We start from the raw sequence: 23592 nt of genomic DNA on the forward strand, positions 1-23592 counted from the left end.
TTTGTCGTTATTTATTGTTAGATAGTTGATACAATCTGTCTATGGAAATTACAAAATTGAACAACTTTCAAGATTTTAATGTATGCTGTGCCTTCTGCCTCATGTGCCTATAAGGCCCAGACACTGATGGATTACTGGTTTGCTGGCAGATTTGGTGTATTTCTAGCCTTCCTGTTTCTAGGCCTACGGATGCCTTTCTCCCCAGAGTCCGGCCTTCCCACTGGTGGACTGGGGATGCAGTACTATAAGGGTCAGTGGGACTCAGTGTTGGGCGCTCTCTCAGGGTTCCTGGACCCGAACAGGAGTACAGTGGATTCCTCTATGATGTTACCACGACTATAATCTTTCTTCGGAGAGTCGTGTTTCCAGGGGTACTTCGAGATAATATTAAAAAATAAACCTGAGTGAATAAATATTAGAAGTTATTAATGCATAATACCTTGTGCATCTGAAACAACGCTTATGAATGTCCTGTTTGGCTTAGAAGTGCACGTTTCATTGAGGTGTATGTAGGCACCAGCTGGTGTCTCTGAGGGGCCGTAATGAGCGGTTTCCATAAGCATTGAAACAGCTGCAAACAAACCAGCTGCCGGGGTAGGACCTGGAAGCAGGCAGGAGCGCTCCTGCCCAGTAGTCTCCCTCTGGCGCCCTCTATTGAGGCACCGAACATGGCGCAGCTGGTCAAGCAGGAGCCAGCTGGCGCACCATTAAACCAAGCATGGCATGGTAACCTTGAAACAGAGACAGGTTTAATAATCCGCTTACCGCACATGCAAGTCTTGTGGAGAATACTTGGTGAATGGTAACAACAAAGATGACAAAATCAGCTTTGTAACTGTCACAGAAGGACACAAGAAATTTTTTTAACAATGTTAAGTATTGTGACTGAAGAAAGACCTTTTGTTTAATGTTTGAGATTTGGCTAAGAAGGCATTTGCAGGAAATCCTTGAAACAGATGCTAGATTATAATAAAGTTTATGCAATACATGTTGAATACTCTTTCAAAATCTTGGCAACAAGAAGTAGGAGACAGAATAACCTGGAAATCCTGGCAGGATTGAGAACAAGAGATTTTTCGTTTGTTTAAGAAGAGATGCTTTCTTGAAGAGGGAAAAGAATATGTGAAGTTACAGAAAAAGATTATGTGGAAAGGAAGAAGGAAGAAAGAGTGTAGTATGCTTTTATACAAATCATAAAGTGAAAAAGATGTTTTGCTGGGAATGCAGGTGAGTGGAGTGGGCCCAGGATCCAGGAGAGTAGAGGTGATTCACGATTCTTCATGTGTGGAATTGAATTTAATAAATTCCATGGCTGAGACTGTAAGATCTAACAAAATGATTTGTAGAAAATGAGACAAAGCAGGAGTAAAAATTATACACACCTTAGTATATACGGGTGTGTGTTTCTAAGTCTTCAGTTTCATTTCTCCACCTCAAGGTTTTGGAATTGTGTTACTGGCATTTTGGTCCAAATAATCTTCCACTGGAGGTGTGGGCTGCCTGTACACTGCAGGAGTCTAGCTGCCTCCTTGGCCTCTGGTTGTGAAGGGCCAGTTGGAATCCAGTGTGTAAAAAATATCCCCAGACATCATCAAATGCCCCCTGAAGGTAAAGGCACCCTGGGTTAAGAACCTCTGCTCTAAAGACACCAGATCCACAAAGGCTTTGATGATTTCTTTTTCCTGACATCCATCCCCTCTTCAGGCAAAGCCCGTGTTCTCAGCCTCTTGTCTTTGGAGTCTTCTCATCCCCAAGTTTTGGTTAGTTTGGCACTTGATGTCTTTCAAGATTTATAAAAATTTAAAAAAAAGATTTGTAAAAATTACCTAGCTTTTCTAGTAGTTTGGTGTTGGAGTTTTGTTCTACTAAAAGATATCCCCTAATATCTAGAAACAAAATTTCCGACAACTACCTTTAAAAAAAACACTATTTATTCAGTTCTATTATCTTATTTTTTAGTCTTAACATTAGGGTTGGCAAACGTCAGCCTCTGGGACAAATCTAGCAGTAGTCTGTTTGGGAAATAAAGTGTTATTGCTTCAGTTAAGGCCATTCATTTATGTAATTGTTTATGGCAGCTTTTGCAATAAGACCACCAAGTAGTTTGATCAGAGAGTCAGTGTCCACGGGCCACAGCTTGCTAAACCTTGTTTACATCCTGAACACTCGGAATGTAGGAAGGGATCATGGTTATCGTATCTAATGTGGTGTATTGTAGCTTAATGACTGCATGTTTAAATTTTCTTGGACTTACCTAAAAATATGAAAATGTACTCCATCGTTTTCTTTCAGGTTACCACATAAAAGGAAAGATTTTATTGAATCTCGCTGCACTATTGTGTATTATTATGTATTGTGTGAGTCAAATTTCATGGTTGCTTAAAGCACAGCGCCAGAGGGTTATAGCAAGATTATGGACTCAACTCCTGACCATCCCTGTTAGATTCTCCCTCTCATTCCTTCTCTGTCTGTTTCAGTCATAGATTGTTCCTCTAATCTTCATTACCCATGTTTCAAAAATGTAATATTTGTTACTAGGACAATAAGACAGAGTGACTAAATGTTTCTGTGCAATCAATCATGCCTATAGACCTTTAAAAATACATGTGCTTATTGTATATTTATTAAATATGCCTGTTCAGTTTTCTTCATTTATCTTTTTATATTGTACACATTAGGTGTTCCTTTGATATTCATCTGAGAATATGTGCATATTTATTGATCATTTCATATTTGACAGTAAGAATGCCTTCTATCTAGTTTCTTTCTGGAGCAAATATATCTTGAAATACTGTATTTACCTTTTTCTTACCCCCTTCCCCTGCATTAATAGGAACAAATGAGTTAGAATTAGTAAGTGTAATTTGATATTACAAATAGCCTCATGAACCAGGGAAAATAATTTATTTACTAGCTCAGGATTATTGAAATTAATTGTCCTTGAACTAAATGAATATTGGTGTACCCTGTCTGGTGATACAGTGGTTGTTTTATATGCTTCTACTTCAAACTCTTATAATTCTTATTAATGATTTATTTCACTAATGTTTAATAATGAAGATCATTAGTCAGATGTTATCATGAATGTATATTACATCCTGAATATTAATGTGTGTGTATTTTTCATTCTATTAATTTTCTGACAGAAGCACACAGCAAGTTATGAATGTTATCAATCTTTGAACAAAAAATCACTTGAAATTCAAAAACCATGTTATTTTATGGTTTGACTTGTCTTCTGAAAGCTATTGGTAATTTCTAATGACATACTTCCCAGGGGTTCCTTAGCCAAAAGAATTCTGTAAAGAAACTAAAGCGTTTTTCAGTTGAATGACCATGTAACTAGAAAGCGTGCCTCTGCATTACCAAGGCTAAACCAAAGTATCTTGCATCATTCCAACATCTGGAATTCATTTATTACTAAGGCAGGATAAGATGGTCTTGGAAAAAATGAAGTGAAATCAATTTAAATGATCATTATCTGATTTTGTTTTTGGACTTATAATTGCCCTCTCTGTTTAACTCAGCCTCTGTCATGTTTAACTTTGAATAAAAATATGTACTTCATAGGAAACAAGTTACAGTGACCTAATCCACTTTCCCCTTCCTCTGATTTAAAAAAAGAAAATAAAAACCTCAGTTAATGGAAAATGTTGGGATAAGGGGTATAATCTCATTTGAAATTTCTGTGAAATGACTCTGGTGGATTTCACATATTTTTAAAATTAGATGCATTAAAACATTTTATTCCTCCAAGAATATAATATACTTGATCTAGATGTTATAGCTTTTCAAATTGATTATCTAAATTTGAGTGATTATTGGATTTTAAAAAAATGCATTCCTGAATAAGATATATCAGAAACAATGTATCTGAAATACTTCAGATCTGAATTAAATATCCTCTAATAATAACATTGTATTTTTAAATTATCAATTTGTTTAACTATTCATGCCTGCTAATGTCTGTCTTTCAGAAAACTTTTGTTATATTTTCTTGAAATATCTGAAAACTATCTGACAGAACAATTCACTTTCTGAAATATCACTTCAATGGTTGGAAAAATAAATTTAGCTTTCAGTTAAAAAGAGACAGAAGGATTTTTTCAAAGACATTTTATCTTATTTTTTTAAGTGTCTAACTTTATTATCATTCACTAATCACACACATACACAAAATTAAAATTATTCAAAGAAAAGCAATGCAAGGGAAAAAACTATAATAATATTCAAATATAATAGAACTCAACCAAAGCAAAACTGAAAAGTGCTTAAACATTTTTCCACATAATTTTTTAAAAATCTCAAGCATTAATAATTATCTTATTTTTTAAAAACATTACAGAGAAGAAATTTTTCATATAGGAAAATTTGGGGTCCTATTCCCAAGACTCCTAATCATGACTGGTATAAGCACTAAAAAGGAATAAAAAGATAATAAGAGGAAGAGTATAGCTAGAAATAATGAGAACAGAATGAAAGTTATACTTCGAATGACAGATAAGCTTTTCCCAGTAGTCAGAGGCCTTAAATGCTGGCATAATTACCCAAGTTAGAAAGAAGGGAGGGCTGGGGATTTAGCTCAGTGGTTTCGCCACCTGCTGCGCAAGCACAAGGACCCTAGTTTGATCCCTGGTACCCCCCCCCCCAAAAAAAGAAGGGAAATGGAAGGAAGTGCTATCCCTTGAAATACTTAAGGCCAGACTTGCCAAGGTGCTGGTAAACAAAATACAGGAAAATCCCCTGAATATGTTGCCAGGGAAATGGCCTAGGTGACCTCCATGTAGCTTTCTCTGTGTGCCACCGATGTGGTTAGAGGGCTCTGGAGTTTGGTTTGCTTTCTCACTGATTCTAGGGTGACCCCAAGAGATGTGTTTGACCTGGCTGGCCATTTCCCTCTCTCCCCAGGGTTTAGCAAATGACACTTATTTGGCAGGACTTAACTCTTGTAAACACTTCAGGATTACAAAGAGAAACTTACCGAACATGAAAAAATTGTATTTGTCACTCTACTTATTGGTTAGTAAAAATTTAAATATAGAAATAAAGTTTAAACCAGGTTTAACATGTTAGGTAAAGTCTGATTTTAGTTCAACTTGATTGTGTGAAGTTCCAGTCCATGTGTGTTTACTGAGAGGCTATTATTGCATGATGATAGCTCCAGGCCTGGGACGTATAAATTTGTTTCACCGGCCATGTTTGAAGTTCAAGTGATTCCTCTGCTGGAAGGGCAGAAAGAAGATCTCTCAAGTCCACATCTGGTTCAGCAGTTCCATTGAGCCTGGATGTCCAGTATAGCAGACAAAACTCAAAACCTGGGAGACTGGACAAATGATTTGAGAGCAAATGCAAGGTATGTTCAAAGAATATGGTGAATGTCAAATTTTAAAAATTGATGCAGTAAAAGACACATCATCATTAATCCTCAAAATACTCCCCCTTGCTTTGAACACACTTGTCCCATTATTCTTGCCACTTTCTGAAGCTGTTCTGGTAGTTTTTTTTGTGAGTGTCTTTAGTTGCACAGTGAGTCCAGTAAATAAAGCAAGTGAGGACATGCCATGGTTTTTTTTCCTTTTTTTTTCCCCATTAACTTTATTGGTACATTTTAGCTATAAAATACAGTTACATTCATCATTGAGATCTTGTACCATTACATGAGTCTCTTGGTTCTTATTTTTTTCCCCCTTCCCTTGCCCTCCCTTCACCCCCTCCACCCTTCCCTATTTGCAAAGACCTTGTTTCCATTTTTTTCCTTTTCTCATATTGTTTCCTTTCCCTTTTTTCCCCTCCTCTACCCCTCCCAATTCCCCTGCTCTTTTAGACCTTTTCTTCTTGTTACACAATATCAGATATACATTTTTTAAATTATAATATTAAGATCTAGGAGACATGACCACAGATTTTACAGAATTTAAAAGGATATAGAAAGCATATTTCAAAAATATTTTTTGAAATAAATTTGACAACTTCTAAGAAGTAACTTAGAAGACAAATTAATGAAACTAACTCTGGAGGAAATATAAAATTTGAATGGCACCTATTAAAGAAAGTATATTCCTAGCTTGAAAACCTACCTATATGACAACAGCAGGCTCATAAACATTTTAACTGATAAATTATATCAAACATTTAAAGCAGAAAAAAGAAGGAACATTTCTCCCCTCAATTTAGGAAATCAATATTGTGCTAATCCTAAAACTGGATAAAGATAATAGAAGAAAAAAGTATGAACATAGATAGAACTTTGTTTAACAAAACAAACTCTTAGAAGTCAGATCTGGCAGTATGTAGAAAGTGGTTTTATTATAGGGATGGCAGCGTTGGTTCAGCATTGGAAGATCCACCCCCAAAAGTCATCATTTTAACAGAGGAAAGGAGAAAGCCCTATGATCCTGTCATTAGTTGGAGAAAGAGTATTGGACTAAATTCTACAGCTGTTCATGGTAAAAGCCATCAGGAGACTAGAAGTAGAGCAGAACCTTCTCAACAGATCAAAGACATGTTCTCCATACTTCCAACAAAAACTCCTATGAATGGAGACGATACAATGCTTTCTCTCTAAAGTGGGGAACAAGGGCATATATGTCTACTCTTCATCTGTCCATTAGACTTTGAAACATAGTCTGGCAATAAAATGACACAACTGGGATAGGATTGGCATGGCAGAAGCAAAATTTATATGTAGTGTAGATGAAATGATCACCTACAGAGAAAATACTAAGAAATCTCTAGGAGCCCCTAGAACTTGTACTTGAATTTAGCAGGATTAGAAAACACAAGGTATATATAAAAATTCAGGTCTGTGTATGCTTGCTATAAATGAAGAACTGAATATTGAACTTTAAAAGCTATTTAGGAGTACAAAGGACCCAGAAAAGCCAAAACCAAATACAAAAACAGTGTTGGAAGACATGTAGCACCCAATTTTAAGACTTCTTCTAAAGCTACAGTAATCAAGGCAGTGTTGGTGTAAGGAAAGACATATAGATCATTGGAATAAAACAGAAAAATCTAGAAATAGAACCACACATATATGGTCCACTGAGTTTTGAAAAACTATTTAACATTAGCATTTTATAGAATATAAACTCGATTCAAGAGCCGAGGAAGAGATAGTGTCTTCAGCAAACGGCACTAGAACACCTGGTATCCGTATATAAAAAATTAACCTCAACTCTTTTTTTCCATACATGAAAATAACTTGAAGGGATCTATGAACCTAAATAAGAAATCCTAAAAGTATAAAACTTTAAGAAGAAATTACAAGGGAAAATATTTACGAATTCAGGGTAGGCAAGAACTACCTAGGATACAAAACACATGATGTATAAAAGAAAAAAATTGATAAATGAGAGTCCATCAAAATTTAGAACTTTAAATGACATCATTAAAATGAAAAGTAGTCCTTAAACAGACCATATTTACAATGCATATAACCTATGAGCAGAATATGTAAAGAATTCTTAGAGCTCATTAATAGACAACCCAATTAAAGTGTAGACATGAGAAGATGATAAATAGCCAGTACAGCCCAAGGAATGGTGTGCAATTCTAGAATCAGAAAAATACTAATCAGTATAATAATAAGATTGAATTATACACTCATTAGGGAGATGAAGTCAAAAGTTTTAAAAGCCTTGTCATGACTTTTTCTTTTTGTTGGATTCTCGCCCTTCGCATTTAATTTGTCACACCCAATGGATTCATTCTGCTGGGTTTCCTGGGGTTGTGATCCTCATTGTCTTTTCCTAGGGTATTGTCTAAAAGTTTTTGGAGTGCTGGTTTGGTATTCATGAAGTTCCCGAGGTGCTCTTTATCATGAAAGTATCTTATTTCTCCATCCATTTTGAAAGATAGTTTTGCAGGGTACATCAATCTGGGTTGGAGGCTGTTTTCCTTTAGGGCTTGAAATACATCACTCCAAGCTCTTCTTGCCTTGAGGGTTTGCATTGAGAAGTCTGCTGTGATTCTGATGGGCTTTCCTTTGGGTGTGATTTGTTTCTTTTCTCTCACTGCTTGTAGAATTTTTGTTCTTCTGTTGGATTTCTGGACTCCTAACGATTATATGCCTATGTGTAGATTTTTTTTGATTAAGGCTAGCTGGAGTCCTATATGCCGCACTCATCTGTATGTCAAGTTGTTTTCCCCTCCTTGGGAAGTTTTCTGCCATCACTTCTTTGAACAGTTTTTTTATGTCATCTGCTTGCTCTTCTCTTTCTTCATTGACTTCAATCAGTCTTATGTTATTCTTTGCATTGTCTAGCAGCTGCTGGATTTATTTCTCATGTTCCCTTACAATTTTAAAGCAATTTTTCTTTTCCTGGTCACTAATTGCAATCTTATCTTCTATATGTGAAATTCTATCCTCACATTGGTTCATTCTGCTGCTCAGACTTTCGATGGAGGTTTTAATCTCTTGGAAATCTGTTTTATGGATTCTATTTGTTTCCTATGTTGGGATTCCATCATGTTCCTCAGCTCCTCTATTTTTTTAATCTGTGTCCTTTCTAGATTTATTAATCATTTCTTGCACCATGAGCAAAATCTTTGCTGTTATCTGAGTAATTATTTCTGATTTCATTTTTCCCAGATCCTCTTTCGTTGCCAGTTCAGAGAGTCCAGGTGGTTGAGTATCAGAGTGTTCCATCTCATTTCCCTTTGGGGTTGCTGTAGGTGATCTGGAAGTCTGTTTTTGAGGCTTATTTATGTGTCTTCTCATTTCCACTGTGGGGGGCGGTGCTTCTGGTGCCCACGTGGCTCACTTTCTCCGCCCTAGGAGCTTGGGATGGCAGCTGGGGAGCTTCCTTCCAGGTGCTGGGACCAGCTCAGCTTCTCTGCCCTAGGAGCCTGGGATGGAGGCTGGGGGGAGCTTCCCTCCGGGTGCTGGAACTGGCTTACCTTCTTGGCCCTAGGAGCTTGGGATGGCAGCGGGGGAGCTTCCTTCCAGGTGCTGGGACTGGCTGAGCTTCTCTGCCCTAGGAGCCTGGGATGGAGGCCAAATCTTCTTGATTTTAATTTTTAAATTTTTGGGTTTTCATGTAGGTCTTTATTCCACTTTTAGTTACTTTTTATATGGTGTAATTTTTTGTATGTGTCTATCCAATTGTTCCCACGCTACTTGTTAAAAAGACAATAAAAGTTTGTTTATGCTTGTCAAAAATCAATTGATTGCATATATGCATATTCATTTATATAATGCTAATCTTTTTAAAAATTATTTTTGTTTATCTTGATAGGAGTACTATACTGAATTAATTTTTTACCTCTTCTTTATGTTACCAATTATCAGACTATTGAAGCTTTCATTGCACCAAATGACAAAAATCTCAACCTATAAACATGTCTTGAACTCCAATCTAAAAATAAGAGGTTTACTCAGAATCCAAGAAAATGTAAACATACACACAAGCAAACACATACACACACATATATAAAATATAATGTGTATGCAATGGGACAAGCTGCACACTTGTTCACTGAAGTCATTCCCCACTTTGGGGTGAGACAATGATTTCTGAAGGCTCCCCAGGGTGCTGATTTATGTTTACTTCTGAATGCAGTCCTCAGTGTCTTCCACCATGGTAGGGTCTTGCCATCAAGCTTAGTCATCTGTGTCTCCTCCAATTCTCAGGGCTAAAATGAGGGAGAATTCCACCTCACTGGATCCAAAGAGTTGCTCTTGACTCTTCTTAGTGGAAATGGATCTTGGAACTGCCCCTCCAAGGCTGCAGGTACTGCCACATGTGACTACCCCAGAAATGGGATCCTATTCTGGTTAATGCCACTGACACAAGCACTGGGTATAGACCTGTCTCAGTATGGCTGGGGTTGCCTTTCCAGATCTGATCCAGATCAATTGCTCAAACTACATAGAGTTTCTTTTTCTCTCATGTAACAGCTCAAAGGAGGACATGAAGTTCAGGATGGGTAGATGTTTCTGGTTCATGGAAACAAGCAGGACTGGGATTGTTATTTCTTTCCACCAGTCTTAGAGACTGTCCTCATCTGGATAGTTAATTTGGTTTTACCATTACCACATCCACATTTTAGCTTGCCAGAAAATGAAAGAGTCAGGATGGGATGTTTAAAGATGACATCACATTTACTGTTTTGTGAGCCACCAAGCTACAACAGCTATAGTGGAGGCTGGGGCTGCAGTCTGTGGAGTGGCAGCTACATACCCACTGAAACTCATAAGAATGGACATTCTGAACAAATTGGACACAAATATAATATGCTAAAATCTAAATGTTTGATATTTTTATTTACAACAACAATATTTTTTTCAGTAATCATTGAAGTGGATTTGAGGAAAGAATCAATGGAAAATAATTTCTTCCTATTAATAATCATGACCTAAGCACTACAATAAGATGTTTAGTTCCATTTTTATTTCTTTCCCCTATTAGGTTAGTGATTTATTAGATGCCTTTTATTTCTCAGTTCAAAAGGAAATATTTGTATTAGAATATCATATAATAAGCTTTCATTACTACAAATGGCAAGTTGCTTTCCTTAATGAGCATTTTCATACATAAATATTGGTTTAATTCTCCTTAAGTGCCAGCTCTTCTGCCTTATTCACTTAGTCAATCAAGAAAACCAGTGCAAAGGGAAGCCCAGAGCAAGGGCTCCCACTAGAGGTATGTCATGCAGGGCAAACTGCTCTGAGCTTAGTCCCCACACTGTGCCCAGCCAACAGCTGATTGCTGCTGTGAGAGCACAGCTTTGGGATGACTGCTGTAGCAGGCCCACAGGAACAGCAGCTGAACACCGTCAGCCGCTGACATTCCTTAGAGTAGGTTGTCTTGAACAAAGATGTGAGGTCCACAAAGAGCCCTACCCCACTACCTCATGTGACACTGTTCGCAGCCAACTCAGCACTCCCACCTTCCTTTCCTTGGCCCACTTCTGCTTTGTTCCACTGCACTTTATTTTATACATGGTCACAATAAGAAGACTGTAGCACCCCCTATTAAATGACAGATCCAAGATTTAGTAAGCTTAGAAAATGCCTGTGTTCTAGGGCTCTAGGGGTTTTCTTCTTAGACTTTATTTATACTGTCACATATATGCTATTAATAATGATGACTATGATGATGGTGCTGTAATAACACTGTTTAACACTAAGTACTTTGCCTATATTATCTCACTTAAGCATCACAAGAACTTCTGAAATTACTTTTATAGATGAGGATTCTGAGATTTAGAGGAGGCACACACACCAAATAAGGGGCAGAAGCAGAAGTTATGATCTGGCTTGACTGCAGAGTCTAATCTTATCTGCCTGGATGACTTCTAATTTTCACCACTGATTACCTCTTATCATCTCCAGATATGTATATTCAACATCCCACAAACAGCTGGGTATCAACACTCAGACGTTCCACAGATTCTTACAAACATAATCCAAACCAAACCCATTCCATTGCCATATCTACGCTTGTTCCTGGCCCCCTAATCCCTAAAACAGCACCATCATTTATCTACTGATCTCCAGATTAAAAATCTGAGTGGTCCTTAGACTGACTTTTCCACCTCACTCCACTGTCTTTGCTTAGGCCTTCACGTTTTCTAGCCTGGATATTTATTGCCAAAGGTGTCCTCACAGTGTCATTCTATCATTCCTGACCTGTTTTTTCATTCTTTCACTAATTACAAACTTATCTGTCTAGGAAAAAAATCTATTGTGTCATTCCTTCGTTTAAAATCTTTTATTGCCTCTCCAACAGCTTTGAGGGATCCTACAAGTCACTCTAATCCCCCTGCTTGATCTCATTCCCTTGCTCACTGCTACAGAAACCCATATTCAGGCTGTACTGGGCTCCCAGTAAGGTAGCTAAGTTAGATAAAAATTAATATACAGTCAGAGAGAGACTGGGCTCTCAAAAAAGCCAGCAGAAAAAAATAAAGACACCAAAATTGTGGTTGGAGGTGCACTCAAAGAAGCCCAGTCCTCAAGATAAAGATGCAATGGCCAAGCCTACATGCCTCCCTAAGGGATAAATAGGGACTTGAAATTATAGTACAGTTAATATCACCTGGCCCAAGAAGTCCAGATAGGCATCAGTTGCCCAGGTGGGTGATCAGAGCAACTGAACCCATCCCTTTTCAAAAGTGCCTTTCTTCTCCATGTACCCTTATATGTGACCTGCTTCCCTATTAGATCAATATTAGCTTAGCAGCTATACTTGTAATCCTGTAGGTTGATGGCAGTTTAACCCACATTACACCCTCATTGTGACTTTGCTCTACAAATTACCCCTAACAAAGAGCCTTGGTAGCAACCCATTTTGGGGACCCTTCCTGTCTCTCAGGTGCTATTTCTCAATAAATCTTTTCTACTCTTAACCTCCACTGTTCCTTAGAATTCATGCTTCAATTTTGGGAAGCACAAACTTGACACATCTGACATCTAGCAGGTTGAGAGCCACATTGGGAAGGAAGTAAGAGTTCACTTTTATTTCTGGCATCCCTAAATGTTTTGACTGGATTTTGAATTGTGCTTCATTTATGTAATCAAAAAGTTTCATTCATTGTTTTCTGGTTGCTTATGACTTTTGTTGGTTGCTTGAGCTGGGTTAAAAGTTGAGAGCAGAGAAGATTGTGATATCTTCATATTTAGGATTTTTGTGGGGACATTTTTATTTTTGTAGTTAGGCCTTATATTTCTGTTTTGCATATGCTGCATTTAGACCTGTACACATTTACTTGTACTCCTTTCTTGACTTGTTTGGAGGTTATAAGGTGTTTGTTGTTTTATTTTAGACAGGTTTTTGGAATGGCTTTTTGAATTTCTAATTGCTTTGTAGCTTGTGCAGCTATGTCTTAGGCTAGGGGAAAGGTTTTGGCAGTTCAACTCTGTTATGGATGGTTGTTATTACTGTCAGTTAATGGTAATATGATTCCCTTTATAATTCTAAAAATCTTTTCTTTTTCAGTTGGAAGTTCCTAAACCTCTAGAAAATGAGTGCTCATCTATAGGCATTCCCTTATGGACTACACACCCCACATTCCTGGGTTAAAAGGGAATTTGAATTCATGCTTATCCAGGAAGGCACATATGAGGCTGACCCAGTGCCTGGGCAGAGTTTTTCTCCTGCAACTGGCAGGACTGACAGGAGAAACCACACAGTTGTTCAGGTCTCTTGATTATTGGTTTAATTTTTCACTGGTAATGCTTCCCTTCTTAAACCTGGATGTTAAAGCAGGAATCAAGTGTATCTTGTGCTTTTGGTATTGGAAATGTGAGTTTTCAGAGGAAGTAGGTAGGTACATGCATTGGTAAGGGTGGCCAGTCCAACCTGTTCTATCTCCCCATCACTCTCCAGATAGCAGCCATCAACTCTAGAGCAGGATAACCTCAAGGGATGACCTGAGGGCATATAGAACCAAGAAGGATTAAAAAGGGTGCCTTCTTTTCTCCTTGTTTTGTAGATGGGAAATTCAATGTCAAATTCCCTTAATCCTTTCAGGTTAAGCACTGGAAATTGTTTGACCCTCACACACACCCTCACACACACCCTCACACACTGAGGAAGAACTGTTTAATATTTTTCTTTACCCGCCCATGGCTTGCATATCCCCTGGTGGCAAAATGGAATGCAGAGGAAAGTATTGATTATGGTACTGCTTTACAGCTGGAGTTGTACTGTAAGAGAGAGGGAGGATGGTGGGAGTTGCCTTATGTTCAGACTTTCTTTGTGTTGAGAGAGAATAGTGACTTGTGTTTGAAGTGCAGATGTGAGCTGCTGAAAAACCAGACACCTCTAGTTCTTAATGCACCATCTGATGCAGTTACCATTACGGAGCCTTAAGTTCCCCTTCCTTGTCCTCCTCTGTGCTCTAAGGATGAGAACTGAGCCTTTCAATTATTTTAAATTGTCAACTATTAATCAGGAAAAAGATGAGCACCCCTTGGAAATAAAAAAATAGCTGAAATTGCCTTTATTAATTTGCTCCTTTGGAGGGAACAATTACCTATGGCTAAAAAAACAGTTTTGGCTATCAGCTATGGCTATCAAACAACCACGGCTATAAAAGCAACACTGAGAAACTTGAAGAGGTGGCTGTTTCACTTAAATAAATCATCAGCCTCTGGTGCCCTTCTTAGAAACAGTCTTTGGGTTCATAAGTGTGAAAGGGTTTTTTCCTTCTGACTTTCATTATAAGAGATTTCTGTTAATTGATGACCTATAAGAAAAGTTAATCTATTTTTAGTTACAAACTTGAACATTGTAAAAGTGTTGTTGTAGTTCAACTTGACCAAATACACCTAAGAGTGCACTCTGGTTTAAATGTAACCATCTTGTGTATGTTTGTCCATCTGTCTGTCTAATGTGTGTTAATACCTGGTTAAAGCACCTGCAGCTGCTTCATTTAAGATAAATAGTGGGCGGGGGGGGGGTTAGCTCAAATTTTTGGGGGGGTATCTTTTTGGGATTTCTATTTAAAACATTACCAGATAAAAACTGACAAAAAAAAACTAGGAAGAGATAAAGAAAAGAAAACCAGCTTAGGCCACACATGTAGCCCACTCAAACCAGGTTGGAAATGCCCAAGGAGGTAGCTGTGCCTTATTTTTTGTCACTAGTCCAGGTGTCTCCACTATTTATATAGAAAGGCTCAGGCTGGGGATTTAGCTCAGTGGTTTCGCCACCAGCTGCACAAGCTCAAGGACCCAAGTTCAACCCCGGTACCAAAAAAAAAGAGAAAGGCTCATGTCTAGTGTCAGTCTCAAACATGAGAGTTATAGTCTCTGTCTGAAAACAACAGTTAGACCAACGAGGAGAGTTGGAACCTGGGGAGGAGTGGGTGATGGTCTGAGAGTTCAGGCCACAGCCCCCAGTCTCCCTTGAGAAACAAGGTGATTTTAGAAGAAACATCAGGGCTCAATCAAATTGACAAGAGCAAAAGCTCAAAATAACCAAACATTTTTATAAAGCGTATCTTCCACAAACTCTTTTCTATATATTTGAGCCTTCTAGTTCTCTCTCTCTCTCTCTCTCTTTCTCTGTGTGTGTGTTTCTCTCTTTTGGACAGGGCAAAACCCCCATATTATATAAAATCTTTTTACATAAAAGATGTATCTCTATATTTATACCATTTATATATCCTCTTTTTATCTTATTATAATCTTTTTATAACAAACCTAGAAGTGGATATTTGAATTTTAAAGTGCCCCCCCTTTTACTTCTTTTGGTCTCAGAATGTTACACTTTAGCATAACAATCATGGTTACATTATTATATTAGATCATTAGAGTTTATTACCCCTGAAACATATTTAAATGTTTATCTTAGTATAGAATAACTTTTTAGTTAGTAATCTTTATCTAATTACAAGATATTAAATGATATAGAAAACTTTTACCTAAATCTGTTACCTTTTAATAGAGTGCCATTTAAGAAGAAAGTACTTGTCTACAGATATACTTTATAGGTTACTAGTGTCTAACTTTTAATTTTTAGAGTGACATTGCCTGGACCAGACAGTGTTCGAGGATCTCTAAGAGTTGTAACACAGATGACATACACATAACAATAATAAATCACAAGCCTTGAAAAAAGTATCTGCATCATCTGATGGCTGTCCAATATTGGATTGGCATGTACATTTCATCACAAGTAGCTGGAACACAAGTAGGAGAAAGTCAGATGTTTGAGCCTAGAATGTTTTACTATATCATAAACAACTTTAATCTGGAGATTGCCAGCATAAGATATCATTTAGCCTTGCATATTTGAAGGCTTACACTTGGAAAACACAAATGCACCAAGAGGTTAGCACCACAGCATTACAGGCACACAAAATCTTTACATATTTAGCTTCTACTCTTTTTTTAATTTATATATTAATTGGTACATTCTAGGTATGCAATACATTTACATTTATTATTGGGTGTTTGTACCTGAACATGATGTATCTTAGTTCTTATTTTTTTCCCCATTACCTACATGCCCTTCACCCCCACCACCCTTCCCTATTTACATAGACTTTGTTAACATTTTTTTTTCTTTTTCATAATTTTTCCTTTCCTTTCTTCCCTTTCCCCTTCCCCTCCCTCCACCCCTCCACCCCTCGACCTTTGGACCTTTTCCTATTTCAAATTATCAATTATTCGTTTTAATCATTTTCATCCTTATTTATACTTTCAGTTTCTCACACTAGAGATACTATTTGGTATTTATACATGTGTGTCCTATTCATTTCACTTAAGAGTATGGCCTCAATATGCATCCATTTAGCTATAAATGACTCTAGTTCCTCTTTCTTTATGGCTGAGTAGTACTCCATTTTATAAAAAAAAACCACATCTTCTTTATCCAGTTTCCAGTTGGTGGGCACTTGGGCTGTTTTCAATCCTTAGCTATTACAAATTATTACAAATTATAGGTGCACATATATTGCTGTGGTATGATTCTTTTAATTCTGTGGGGAAGATACCCAGTAGGGGAAGAGCTGGGTCAAATGGGACCTCTAGTCCTAGTTCTTTGAGGTGTCTCCAGACTGATTTCCACAGTGGTTGCACCAGTCTACACTCCCACCAACAATGGAGAAGCGTTCCTTTCTCTCCACACCCCCGCCAGCATTTGTTATTGGTTGATTTCTTGATAGCAGCCATTCTTTCCGGGGTGAGGTGGAATCTCAGAGTTGTTTTCATCTGCATCTCTCAAATAACCAGTGATGTTGAACATATTTTCATATATTTATTTTCTGTTTTTACTTCTTTGTATGAGAAATGTCTGTTCATTTTGGATGCCCATTTTTGAACTGGGTCTTTGAATTTGGTGGGTCTGATTTTTTTCAATTCTTTATATATTCTAGATAGTAGACCTTTGTCTGAGGTACAGCTGCTAAAAATTTCTTCCCACATTGTAGGTTGTCTCTTAGCTCTGTTGGTAGTTTCTCTTGCAGTGCAGACAGCTTCTACTCTTAAGACAAATTTTATACTCCTCTAACAGGTTTTATAATGTATAACTATATTGACAAGAATTAAGGACATCTTTACAGCTCAGACTCCTGAGGAGATGGCAGCCAACCTCACAATCCAGTCAGAATCTGGTTGTGCCAACAGTGTCTGCAGCCCCTTGCCAGGCAGAACCCCAGCAATACGAAGTACAGTTTGGACGACTGCGGAATTTTCTCACTGATTCTGATTCCCAGTACAGCCATGAAGTTATGCCTCTTCTCTACCCACTGTTGGTCTACCTCCATCTCAGCCTGGTCCAGAGCAGCCCAAAAAGCACAGTGGAAAGTTTCTATAGCTGCTTCCATGGAATGTTCCTGCAGAATGCAAGCCAGAAGGATGTTATTGAGCAGCTGCAGACAACTCAGACCATCCAGGACATCCTGTCCAATTTCAAGCTTCGTGCATTCCTAGATAACAAGTATGTGGGCCGTCTCCAGGAAGACAGCTACAACTACCTGATCCGCTACCTCCAAAGTGACAACAACACTGCCCTGTGCAAGGTCCTCACCTTACACATCCACCTGGATGTGCAGCCTGCCAAGGGAACAGACTACCAGCTCTATGCCAGTGTGGCTCCTCCCGCAGTGAGAGCAGCGGCCTGGAGCCCCCGGAAGTGCCCAGCCCCATTCTGCAGAATGAGGCTGCACTGGAGGTCTTACAAGAGAGCATCAAACGCATCAAGGATGGCCCCCCCTCCCTCACCACCATCTGTTTCTATGCCTTCTACAACATGGAGCAGCTGCTGAACACTGCAGAAATTGCCCCCAATAGCAAGCTGCTAGCTGCTGGGTTTGACAACTCCTGTATAAAACTCTGGAGTCTGCGGTCCAAGAAGTTGAAATCAGAGTCCCACCTTGTAGACACATTACATATCCACTTGGCTTGTGATACTCTGGAGGAAGAGGAGGATGAGGAGGACAGCGAAGGCACAGAGATGTAGATCCTGCGGGGACACTGTGGACCAGTGTACAGCACACGTTTCCTCGCGGACAGCTCAGAGTTGCTCTCTTGTTCTGAGGACATGTCCATCCAGTACTGGGATCTGGGGAGTTTCACCAACACTGTGCTGTACCAAGGACATGCCTACCCCGTGTGGGACCTGGACATCAGCCCCTACAGCCTGTACTTTGCCAGTGGGTCCCATGATTGCACCGCCAGGCTGTGGTCCTTCGATCGGAAGTACCCACTGAGGATATATGCAGGACACCTGGCAGATGTGGACTGTGTCAGATTCCACCCTAACTCTAACTACTTAGCCACGGGCTGAACCGACAAGACTGTCCGGCTGTGGAGCACCCAGCAGGGGAACTCAGTAAGGCTCTTCACAGGCCACCGTGGCCCTGTGCTCTCTCTGGCTTTCTCGCCCAACGGGAAGTATTTGGCATCTGCTGGTGAGGACCAGTGGTTAAAACTGTGGGACCTGGCCTCCGGGACCCTTTTTAAAGAGCTGAGAGGTCACACAGACAGCATCACCAGCCTCGCCTTCAGCCCTGACAGTGGCCTAGTGGCCTCTGCCTCCATGGACAACTCAGTGCGTGTCTGGGACCTCCGGAACACATGCTGTAGTGCGCCCGCAGATGGCTCCTCCAGTGAGCTCGTAGGTGTCCACACTGGGCAGATGAGCTGTGCCCTGAGCATGCAGTTCATGGCCTGCAACCTGCTTCTTGTGACTGGGATCACACAGGAGAATCAGGAACATTGATTCTTACCTTGGCTGGAATGGACTGGGCTGTGGTGAGAGGTCTCTGACTGCAGCATGGACATGGACATGGTGAGCAAGTTACTGACATACTGTGAAAGAGCCCTCCCCGGATGCAGCCTCGTTGTCATGGGACTCAGTCAGGGCCAGGGCATGGCTCAATGATTCCTGGACTCAAGATGAGCACTAGGGTGCTCTGAGGTCAGTGGCATGTTCCCAGAGGACCCTTGGGACCCTAAGTGCAAGCACCTTCCCATTTTCTTCTTGTCCTCCTGCCAGCGTGCTTACTGAGGGCAGGTGCCAAGTGGCCTCCACAACACCCCTAGACACCCTCAGTTGGGCCACCCTTGAGGAGGGAAGTGGGGACAGAACTGGCAAAGGGAGGGATAATCCTTTTCCTGAATGGTAGAACCAGGATTTTTTATTATTGTTATTGTGATGATCATTATTATTGCAAAGAGGAAACCTAGCACTGGCAGAGGGGAACATCTCTGATTTTATCTTCAGGTTTGACTCCTGGCACTGGCGTGATACTTGGAATCTTGAGCTTCAGGGAATTCAGAGATTTTGGTGGCACAGTGTATCAGGAGAAAGGGAAATCTTGGGTGCACGTTGAGCACACCAAACAGCATGTTTATGGAAGTCAGAGGGTGAGTTGACTGAAAACACTGGCTCTCTTGCAATTATGGTGGGAAAGATTCTTTCTTGGCTGCACTTCTATCAATAATTCTCTCCCCTGAAAAGAAAGATTATGGTAGGAGGGGCTGCAGCTTAGTGGTAGCACATTTGCCTAGCATGTGGGAGACCCTGGGTTCATTCCCCAGTACCACCAAAAAAAAAAAAAAGATTATGGTTAATAATTTGGAGGGCTGGGAATGTAGCTCAGCGGCACAGCATCTGCCTGACAAGTGCAAGTCTCTGAGTTCGATTCCCAGTACCAAAAAAAAAGAGAATAATTTGGAGTAAGTCACAAGATAGAATTAGTATTAGATTTCAGAATGACCGTTAACCAGGTTAGCATTTCCGCTCTCTCTCCTGCGGTGAGCACATCATGAGGTGAATCCTGAGTGCGCATGCACATGTCAAACTGTGCCCTGAGGATAAAGCAAGTTCTAATGTATGGGGAAAGGATTAAATATTTTTGTTTTCCGAAAAGTTATTTTGTATTTTGTTTTCTATTAAAATGTATTTAGTTTCAAAAAAAAAACCAAAAAAAAAATCAAATTTTGATAATTTTATATGTTCAAGGTCTAAATATATATTGTGCAAAAGAGAGCACCTATTAGTTACAAAGTAACTTACATATTTAGGAAACAGTGTTGATGACTGTAAACAGACCCACTACCCAACATATAAGTGCATCCCATCCATATAACAACAAAAATGCCTGTTTAATCAAAATCAGCAGATGTAAATCAAGTTTAAATATTTAACTTATGCAGTATTAACTGTATAAACATAACTTTAAAGCTATTTTTCAATAAATCTTTCCTATTCTTAACCTTCATTGTTCCTTAAAATTCATTCTTCAACTTCATTTGACACCTAGGAATTTGGGAGTTACATTTCTCCTATATCACTAACTTCTCAGAATGCCCCATTGCTTCAAATTCTTTGTGGCTTGTTCGCACTGTTCTTGCTGCCCTTCACCTTATTCTCCCTAATTCACTCTCATTCCTGGGGCCTCAGATCCATGTTGTCTCCATCACGGTGTTATTTCTCACTTTCTGCATCTGGGCTAAGTGTCTCCTCTTACGTATTGTCCTGCCACCCGTGTCTCCTCACAGAACACCAACCAACTGCGTTGTAATTGTAGGTCCTATGAGACCAGGGGTTGACAAATATTTTAGCTAAAGGTCTGGGAAGTATATATTTTATGTTTTGCAGGACTTGAGGTGTTAACAGTTACTCAACTCTGCCATCAGAGTGCAAATACAGAGAGTATTATAATGGAAGAGCATGGCTGTGTTCTAGAAGCACTTTACCGATGGACATTGATATGTTAATTTCCTATAATTTTCATGCGTCACAAAATATTCTTTCTTTCAACTATTTTAAAATGTAAATGCTATTCAGTTTGAAGTCTACACTAAAAGCAAATAGATCAGATTTTATCTGTGGAGTATGATTTGTCAATTTCTGTACCAGCAATACTGTAAACTTTTAACACCCAGGATAGTGTCTCATCTGACTTTGTATCCACAGTGCTTACTACAATACCAAACTTATAGTAGATGTTTAATAAAGACTTGTTCAATAAATAAAACTTGACCAGATAGTAGCCAAGTGATAGTTTTGGGATCCAGGCCTGATTGGAGTTCAGTTGACAGTGTGATGTCACACTCCCCACTTTGTGGCTGATGCTATCAGTGATGTATGAGTGAATACTCAGAGCAAGATACTTAAAAAGTAATTCTTGAAATGCCTTGATATCGGCATTGATGAACACTTGAACCCTGTAATTACTGTTATTAGTTGCTATCAGCCCACTCTGCATCCTTCCTATCACTATATATAATTTGGTCTTATTGACTATGCAGTGTTTTAAATAGTTCAGGTTTTTGTAGGGAACAGGGAAAGGGGACGTTACTAGAAACTCTGCAGGAAGTCCTAGTCTCCTGCGAGCCACAGCAGCACAAGGCGAATTACAGGAAAGGTAGAAAAATGAGACTTCGAGAAGAAGCTGAGCTTTGGGTTTGATCAGTGCTGCTCCGGGCAGCAAAGACGAAAGCCCCCCCCCTTACCGCACATTTTATTCAGTACATTGGGAGAAACAAATGTAACAAATGACTTGCAGAGATTTCAGTACATCCTGCTTAAATAAGATGTAACAATCCAAGAACAAGGAGGAACTGAGTAGATGTTTGTTCCTCCCAGGATGTTTTCAGCTCCCAGGATGTTTCTTGTCCTGGAGAATCACAGCATCACCAGATCCTTGAGGTCTCAGTTGTGACTGGAGGCCAGAATGGAATTATGTCTCAGAATTCCATAGCTGGGCTGTAGGCAGCAGAACTAAGCTAGCCAAATGATTTTTCCTCAAAATTATGTAGCATTGCTCCCAACAGGTTTTGACCATTTTAGTTCTAAAAAACAACTGTCTTCAGACTGTTTCAGCTTTGGAATCAGAAGCACCCAGACCTTTTAAGTTATGTATATTCTTAGAGCATCATATCTCTGGCTTCCAAATCTATCAGTTAGAACACCAAGTATTGCCAGAAAATTTTCTTTCTGTATAGTCTTATGCATACCTGACTCTCTTCTTTCTCTTCCTTTTAACAGAACAGAAAGATCCTAAAGAACATAGAACTACAGCATATAGGCATTACTTATGACCTCACTTTTCTACTGGGATGTGGTTACCAGGCTACCACATCAGAAGCTTGGCAACAGGGCAAGACAGAGCAAGGAAGGCTGGGAGTTCAGGATGACTCTCACATCTGTGAAGGCTAGCAGCCCAACCGGAAATAGAAGGTCAGACATTAGTTACTTAAACGTGGGCACTGGGACCAGGAGAAGAAAAGCAAGACAACTAGGTGGCCATTTCTTAAGAAAAAGAGGCTGATGATTAGTAACTACAATCAATGGTGGAATTATGAAGTTAGTTAATATTTTAGTAATTTCAGAACTTGAATATGAGGCAGTCACAGAAGAAACAATATAGCTCATCAGAGTAGTGTCAAAAGGAAAAGCTGTATAGGAAAAACACGTTGGAATTAGAATCAGAAGGTATGACTTCCAACTATCAGTAAGACTACTAGGCTCTTTTTATATTCAGAATAAATTTGTTTATTAATCTATTTAAATGACCAGATTGAATTCAGTCCTCACTGAGTATTTATCTGAACACTCACATTTCTAAATCTTTTCCAGTTTTATCATTTACTAATTTAAAACTGTCTGAGAACTAAAACTACAAGATGTTTTAGCCTCAGACAAGTTTGGTTCCTGATCAAAGAGTGAGGATGAATTTATAAATCAAATATAGTGGTTATATAGAGGCAGTAAGCCACTTGGTGTGCCTGTTTCTAAGTGACTACTCCTTCCTGCCCTCCTTTCATAGCTGCCACTCACCTGTTAATAGATAGCTATAACATGACAATGTCTTTCACTCCTCTTAGAGCCTATACTGTTTCAATCTGGGTCAGAACGTTTTAAACCTTCACCACTTTCTTCATATGTAGAAAATAAGAAACAGTTTCAAACAAAATTTTCAATGTGGGTTTCCAACCTTGACCAATGTTACAGCTGAATGGAGACAGGGGATCACACTTTAAAATATTGCGTGTGTGGGTAAAGGGACCATACATAAATCTTCACTGCTGAAATGACTTTACACTCCTGTTGAATGCACATGGCATTTCAGTGGCTGCAGTGTGCAAGTGTAAGATTTTACCTAGGTAGTTCATCAATAATGGTATTTGATAAGCTTTTATTTTTATGTAGCCCCAAAGAAAGTACATTACAAAAACAAAACCACTGGGCTGGTTTTACTTTGTGTTTGAGTAAAGTGTTAGATAGCTACACCAGCCCTGGGATGGGCTGAAGCCCTTTCTGTGTAGCGTTGAGAGTGCATGGGAAACCAGCCAGATGGTCCTGATTTCAGGGTAAGATAGAGGTCAAGCTCCAGTTCTCACATCGCTAGCCTTATTTCTCAACTGTGTCTCTCAAAACAGTAAGCTAAACACTGGGTGCTGTTACTTGTGGCAATTCCTGTTTTGGTTTGTGCCCAGCTATCCTGTTTCACAGACAGGAGTACATGGCCACACACTGAAGGAGTACACAGAATAGAGCAATCCCAGCTTCCACGCTGATGCCTCTCTGATACTCAGATATGACACATTATCGCCCTATTTTCCATCTACCCGGGCTGCTTGAAAGACCTTCCTCTGTAGTGCATTGTGCCAACATCAACAGGACA

General features: G+C 39.3%; 1 pseudogene; it reads left to right on the plus strand.

The window, feature by feature from the left end:
• The first annotated feature begins 668 nt into the window (after positions 1–668).
• On the plus strand, positions 669–18702 carry LOC101715923 (TAF5-like RNA polymerase II p300/CBP-associated factor-associated factor 65 kDa subunit 5L pseudogene; annotated as a pseudogene).
• Positions 18703–23592: the final 4890 nt, after the last annotated feature.

Source organism: Heterocephalus glaber, unplaced genomic scaffold (assembly GCF_053883595.1).
Source record: "Heterocephalus glaber isolate CG9 unplaced genomic scaffold, H.glaber_assembly_v1.0 deba00001690, whole genome shotgun sequence".
Lineage (NCBI taxonomy): Eukaryota > Metazoa > Chordata > Mammalia > Rodentia > Bathyergidae > Heterocephalus > Heterocephalus glaber.